At 33.9% G+C, this 7500-nt stretch overlaps 5 non-coding genes across 5 annotated transcripts; all 5 read left to right on the forward strand.

The window, feature by feature from the left end:
* Positions 1–379: 379 nt before the first annotated feature.
* Positions 380–452, forward strand: TRNAK-CUU (transfer RNA lysine (anticodon CUU)). The gene has a single exon. It is a non-coding gene; the product is annotated as a tRNA-Lys (tRNA).
* Positions 453–1305: 853 nt separating this feature from the next.
* Positions 1306–1378, forward strand: TRNAK-CUU (transfer RNA lysine (anticodon CUU)). The gene has a single exon. It is a non-coding gene; the product is annotated as a tRNA-Lys (tRNA).
* An 854-nt stretch (positions 1379–2232) lies between these two features.
* On the forward strand, positions 2233–2305 carry TRNAK-CUU (transfer RNA lysine (anticodon CUU)). Its single transcript has one exon. It is a non-coding gene; the product is annotated as a tRNA-Lys (tRNA).
* Positions 2306–2849: 544 nt separating this feature from the next.
* TRNAK-CUU (transfer RNA lysine (anticodon CUU)) lies at positions 2850–2922 on the forward strand. The gene has a single exon. It is a non-coding gene; the product is annotated as a tRNA-Lys (tRNA).
* A 543-nt stretch (positions 2923–3465) lies between these two features.
* TRNAK-CUU (transfer RNA lysine (anticodon CUU)) lies at positions 3466–3538 on the forward strand. Its single transcript has one exon. It is a non-coding gene; the product is annotated as a tRNA-Lys (tRNA).
* The last annotated feature ends 3962 nt before the right edge of the window (positions 3539–7500 follow it).

Here is a 7500-nt window from a genome sequence, read left to right on the forward strand (position 1 = left end):
ATTATTTTTTATGTTTGTGGAACTAAACATTGTTCTTTTTTTATGAGAATTTATTTTTTGTTCACGCTTGAAGCCCGGCTAGCTCAGTCGGTAGAGCACGAGACTCTTAATCTCAGGGGTCGTGGGTTCGAGCCCTACGTTGGGCGCTATAGTTTTTTTATCATTTAGGATGCTTTTTAAATATATGAATCTCTGTATACTTCTCTTCTGGATATAAAATACTACAAGCCTAAATTAAAGACTGCATTAAATTTTTGCTGCTACTGCTACTTCTCTAGCCATTTTCAACAATATTTAATCATCTAAATTATTTTTTATGTTTGTGGAACTAAACATTGTACTTTTTTTTATGTGAATTTATTTTTTGTTCACGCTTGAAGCCCGGCTAGCTCAGTCGGTAGAGCACGAGACTCTTAATCTCGGGGTCGTGGGTTCGAGCCCCACGTTGGGCGCTATTGTTTTTTTATTATTTAGGATGCTTTTTAAATATATGAATCTCTGTATACTTCTCTTCTGGATATAAAATACTACAAGCCTAAATTAAAGACTGCATTAAATTTTTGCTGCTACTGCTACTTAATCTCTAGAAATTTTTCAACAATATTTAATCATCTAAATTATTTTTTATGTTTGTGGAACTAAACATTGTACTTTTTTTATGTGAATTTATTTTTTGTTCACGCTTGAAGCCCGGCTAGCTCAGTCGGTAGAGCACGAGACTCTTAATGTCGGGGTCGTGGGTTCGAGCCCCACGTTGGGCGCTATAGTTTTTTTATTATTTGGGATGCTTTTTAAATATATGAATCTCTGTATACTTCTCTCCTGGAAATAAAATACTACAAGCCTAAATTAAAAACTGCATAAAATTTTTGCTGCTACTGTTACTTAATCTCTAGCCATTTTTCAACAATATTTAATCATCTAAATTATTTTTTATGTTTGTGGAACTAAACATTGTACTTTTTTTTATGAGAATTTATATTTTGTTCACGCCTGAAAAACGGCTAGCTCTGTCGGTAGAGCACGAGACTCTTAATATCGGGGTCGTGGTTTCGAGCCCCACGTTGGGCGCTATAGTTTTTTTATCATTTAGGATGCTTTTTAAATATATGAATCTCTGTATACTTCTCTTCTGGATATAAAATACTACAAGCCTAAATTAAAGACTGCGTTAAATTTTTGCTGCTACTGCTACTTCTCTAGCCATTTTTCAACAATATTTAATCATCTAAATTATTTTTTATGTTTGTGGAACTAAACATTGTACTTTTTTTTATGAGAATTTATTTTTTGTTCACGCTTGAAGCCCGGCTAGCTCAGTCGGTAGAGCACGAGACTCTTAATCTCGGGGTCGTGGGTTCGAGCCCCACGTTGGGCGCTATTGTTTTTTTATTATTTAGGATGCTTTTTAAATATATGAATCTCTGTATACTTCTCTTCTGGATATAAAATACTACAAGCCTAAATTAAAGACTGCATTAAATTTTTGCTGCTACTGCTACTTAATCTCTAGAAATTTTTCAACAATATTTAATCATCTAAATTATTTTTTATGTTTGTGGAACTAAACATTGTACTTTTTTTATGTGAATTTATTTTTTGTTCACGCTTGAAGCCCGGCTAGCTCAGTCGGTAGAGCACGAGACTCTTAATCTCGGGGTCGTGGGTTCGAGCCACACGTTGGGCGCTATAATTTTTTTATTATTTGGGATGCTTTTTAAATATATGAATCTCTGTATACTTCTCTTCTGGATATAAAATACTACAAGCCTAAATTAAAGACTGCATTAAATTTTTGCTGCTACTGCTACTTAATCTCTAGCCATTTTTCAACAATATTTAATCATCTAAATTATTTTTTATGTTTGTGGAACTAAACATTGTACTTTTTTTATGAGAATTTATTTTTTGTTCACGCTTGAAGCCCGGCTAGCTCAGTCGGTAGAGCACGTGACTCTTAATCTCGGGGTCGTGGGTTCGAGCCCCACGTTGGGCGCTATAGTTTTATTATTTAGGATGCTTTTTAAATATATGAATCTCTGTATACTTCTCTTCTGGATATGAAATACTACAAGCCTAAATTAAAGACTGCATTAAATTTTTGCTGCTGCTGCTGCTACTTAATCTCTAGCCATTTTTCAACAATATTTAATCATCTAAATTATTTTTTATGTTTGTGGAACTAACCATTGTACTTTTTTTATGTGAATTTATTTTTTGTTCACGCTTGAAGCCCGGCTAGCTCAGTCGGTAGAGCACGAGACTCTTAATCTCGGGGTCGTGGGTTCGAGCCCCACGTTGGGCGCTATAGTTTTTTTATTATTTGGGATGCTTTTTAAATATATGAATCTCTGTATATTTCTCTTCTGGAAATAAAATACTACAAGCCTAAATTAAAAACTGCATAAAATTTTTGCTGCTACTGTTACTTAATCTCTAGCCATTTTTCAACAATATTTAATCATCTAAATTATTTTTTATGTTTGTGGAACTAAACATTGTACTTTTTTTTATGAGAATTTATATTTTGTTCACGCCTGAAAAACGGCTAGCTCTGTCGGTAGAGCACGAGACTCTTAATCTCGGGGTCGTGGTTTCGAGCCCCACGTTGGGCGCTATAGATTTTTTATCATTTAGGATGCTTTTTAAATATATGAATCTCTGTATACTTCTCTTCTGGATATAAAATACTACAAGCCTAAATTAAAGACTGCATTAAATTTTTGCTGCTACTGCTACTTCTCTAGCCATTTTTCAACAATATTTAATCATCTAAATTATTTTTTATGTTTGTGGAACTAAACATTGTACTTTTTTTTATGTGAATTTATTTTTTGTTCACGCTTGAAGCCCGGCTAGCTCAGTCGGTAGAGCACGAGACTCTTAATCTCGGGGACGTGGGTTCGAGCCCCACGTTGGGCGCTATTGTTTTTTTATTATTTAGGATGCTTTTTAAATATATGAATCTCTGTATACTTCTCTTCTGGATATAAAATACTACAAGCCTAAATTAAAGACTGCATTAAATTTTTGCTGCTACTGCTACTTAATCTCTAGCCATTTTTCAACAATATTGAATCATCTAAATTATTTTTTATGTTTGTGGAACTAAACATTGTTCTTTTTTTATGAGAATTTATTTTTTGTTCACGCTTGAAGCCCGGCTAGCTCAGTCGGTAGAGCACGAGACTCTTAATCTCAGGGGTCGTGGGTTCGAGCCCTACGTTGGGCGCTATAGTTTTTTTATCATTTAGGATGCTTTTTAAATATATGAATCTCTGTATACTTCTCTTCTGGATATAAAATACTACAAGCCTAAATTAAAGACTGCATTAAATTTTTGCTGCTACTGCTACTTCTCTAGCCATTTTCAACAATATTTAATCATCTAAATTATTTTTTATGTTTGTGGAACTAAACATTGTACTTTTTTTTATGTGAATTTATTTTTTGTTCACGCTTGAAGCCCGGCTAGCTCAGTCGGTAGAGCACGAGACTCTTAATCTCGGGGTCGTGGGTTCGAGCCCCACGTTGGGCGCTATTGTTTTTTTATTATTTAGGATGCTTTTTAAATATATGAATCTCTGTATACTTCTCTTCTGGATATAAAATACTACAAGTCTAAGTTAAAGACAGCATTAAATTTTTGCTGCTACTGCTACTTAATCTCTAGCCATTTTTCAACAATATTTAATCATCTAAATTATTTTTTATGTTTGTGGAACTAAACATTGTACTTTTTTTATGTGAATTTATTTTTTGCTCACGCTTGAAGCCAGGCTAGCTCAGTCGGTAGAGCACGAGACTCTTAATCTCGGGGTCGAGGGTTCGAGCCCCATGTTGGGCGCTATAGTTTTATTATTATTTAGGATGCTTTTTAAATATATGAATCTCTGTATACTTCTCTTCTGGATATAAAATACTACATGCCTAAATTAAAGACTGCATTAAATTTTTGCTGCTACTGCTACTTAATCTCTGGAAATTTTTCAACAATATTTAATCATCTAAATTATTTTTTATGTTTGTGGAACTAAACATTGTAATTTTTTTAATGTGAATTTATTTTTTGTTCACGCTTGAAGCCCGGCTAGCTCAGTCGGTAGAGCACGAGACTCTTAATCTCGGGGTCCTGGGTTCGAGCCCCACATTGGGCGCTATAGTTTTTTTATTATTTGGGATGCTTTTTAAATATATGAATCTCTGTATACTTCTCTTCTGGATATAAAATACTACAAGCCTAAATTAAAGACTGCATTAAATTTTTGCTGCTACTGCTACTTAATCTCTAGCCATTTTTCAACAATATTTGATCATCTAAATTATTTTTTATGTTTGTGGAACTAAACATTATACTTTTTTTATGAGAATTTATTTTTTGTTCACGCTTGAAGCCCGGCTAGCTCAGTCGGTAGAGCACGAAACTCTTAATCTCGGGGTCGTGGGTTCGAGCCCCACGTTGGGCGCTATAGTTTTTTTATCATTTAGGATGCTTTTTAAATATATGAATCTCTGTATACTTCTCTTCTGGATATAAAATACTGCAAGCCTAAATTAAAGACAGCATTAAATTTTTGCTGCTACTGCTACCTAATCTCTAGCCATTTTTCAACAACATTTAATCATCTAAATTTTTTTTTATGTTTGTGGAACTAAACATTGTACTTTTTTTATGTGAATTTATTTTTTGTTCACGCTTGAAGCCCGGCTAGCTCAGTCGGTAGAGCACGAGACTCTTAATCTCGATTTCGTGGGGTCGAGCCCCACATTGGGCGCTATAGTTTTTTTATTATTTGGGATGCTTTTTAAATATATGAATCTCTGTATACTTCTCTTCTGGATATAAAATACTACAAGCCTAAATTAAAGACTGCTTTAAATTTTTGCTGCTACTGCTACTTAATCTCTAGCCATTTTTCAACAATATTTAATCATCTAAATTATTTTTTATGTTTGTGGAACTAAACATTGTACTTTTTTTATGAGAATTTATTTTTTGTTCACCCTTGAAGCCCGGCTAGCTCAGTCGGTAGAGCACGTGAATCTTAATCTCGGGGTCGTGGGTTCGAGCCCCACGTTGGGCGCTATAGTTTTATTATTTAGGATGCTTTTTAAATATATGAATCTCTGTATACTTCTCTTCTGGATATGAAATACTACAAGCATAAATTAAAGACTGCATTAAATTTTTGCTGCTACTGCTACTTAATCTCTAGCAATTTTTCAACAATATTTAATCATCTAAATTATTTTTTATGTTTGTGGAACTAACCATTGTACTTTTTTTATGTGAATTTATTTTTTGTTCACGCTTGAAGCCCGGCTAGCTCTGTCGGTAGAGCACGAGACTCTTAATCTCGGGGTCGTGGGTTCGAGCCCCACGTTGGGCGCTATAGTTTTTTTATTATTTTGAATGCTTTTTAAATATATGAATCTCTGTATACTTCTCTTCTGGATATAAAATACTACAAGCCTAAATTAAAGACTGCATAAAATTTTTGCTGCTACTGTTACTTAATCTCTAGCCATTTTTCAACAATATTTAATCATCTAAATTATTTTTTATGTTTGTGGAACTAAACATTGTACTTTTTTATGAGAATTTATATTTTGTTCACGCTTGAAGAACGGCTAGCTCAGTCGGTAGAGCACGAGACTCTTAATCCCGGGGTCGTGGGTTCGAGCCCCACATTGGGCGCTATAGTTTTTTTATCATTTAGGATGCTTTTTAAATATATGAATCTCTGTATACTTCTCTTCTGGATATAAAATACTACAAGCCTAAATTAAAGACTGCATTAAATTTTTGCTGCTACTGCTACTTCTCTAGCCATTTTTCAACAATATTTAATCATCTAAATTATTTTTTATGTTTGTGGAACTAAACATTGTACTTTTTTTTATGTGAATTTATTTTTTGTTCACGCTTGAAGCCCGGCTAGCTCAATCGGTAGAGCACGAGACTCTTAATCTCGGGGTCGTGGGTTCGAGCCCCACGTTGGGCGCTATTGTTTTTTTATTATTTAGGATGCTTTTTAAATATATGAATCTCTGTATACTTCTCTTCTGGATATAAAATACTACAAGCCTAAATTAAACACTGCATTAAATTTTTGCTGCTACTGCTACTTAATCTCTAGCCATGTTTCAGCAATATTTAATCATCTAAATTATTTTTTATGTTTGTGGAACTAAACATTGTACTTTTTTTATGAGAATTTATTTTTTGTTCACGCTTGAAGCCCGGCTAGCTCAGTCGGTAGAGCACGAGACTCTTAATCTCAGGGGTCGTGGGTTCGAGCCCCACGTTGGGCGCTATAGTTTTTTTATCATTTAGGATGCTTTTTAAATATATGAATCTCTGTATACTTCTCTTCTGGATATAAAATACTACAAGCCTAAATTAAAGACTGCATTAAATTTTTGCTGCTACTGCTACTTCTCTAGCCATTTTTCAACAATATTTAATCATCTAAATTATTTTTTATGTTTGTGGAACTAAACATTGTACTTTTTATTATGTGAATTTATTTTTTGTTCACGCTTGAAGCCCGGCTAGCTCAGTCGGTAGAGCACGAGACTCTTAATCTCGGGGTCGTGGGTTCGAGCCCACGTTGGGCGCTATAGTTTTATTAATATTTAGGATGCTTTTTAAATATATGAATCTCTGTATACTTCTCTTCTGGATATAAAATACTACAAGCCTAAATTAAAGACTGCATTAAATTTTTGCTGCTACTGCTACTTAATCTCTAGAAATTTTTCAACAATATTTAATCATCTAAATTATTTTTTATGTTTGTGGAACTAAACATTGTACTTTTTTTATGTGAATTTATTTTTTGTTCGCGCTTGAAGCCCGGCTATCTCAGTCGGTAGAGCACGAGACTCTTAATCTCGGGGTCGTGGGTTCGAGCCCCACATTGGGCGCTATAGTTTTTTTATTATTTGGGATGCTTTTTAAATATATGAATCTCTGTATACTTCTCTTCTGGATATAAAATACTACAAGCCTAAATTAAAGACTGCATTAAATTTTTGCTGCTACTGCTACTTCTCTAGCCATTTTTCAACAATATTTAATCATCTAAATTATTTTTTATGTTTGTGGAACTAAACATTGTACTTTTTTTTATGTTAATTTATTTTTTGTTCGCGCTTGAAGCCCGGCTAGCTCAGTCGGTAGAGCACGAGACTCTTAATCTCGGGATCGTGGGTTCGAGCCCCACGTTGGGCGCTATTGTTTTTTTATTATTTAGGATGCTCATTAAATATATGAATCTCTGTATACTTCTCTTCTGGATATAAAATACTACAAGTCTAAATTAAAGACAGCATTAAATTTTTGCTGCTACTGCTACTTAATCTCTAGCCATTTTTCAACAATATTTAATCATCTAAATTATTTTTTATGTTTGTGGAACTAAACATTGTACTTTTTTTATGTGAATTTATTTTTTGATCACGCTTGAAGCCCGGCTAGCTCAGTCGGTAGAGCAC

Source organism: Parasteatoda tepidariorum, chromosome 5 (genome assembly GCF_982258835.1).
Source record: "Parasteatoda tepidariorum strain Cologne lab strain chromosome 5, Ptep-v5.0, whole genome shotgun sequence".
Classification (NCBI taxonomy): Eukaryota; Metazoa; Arthropoda; class Arachnida; order Araneae; family Theridiidae; genus Parasteatoda; species Parasteatoda tepidariorum.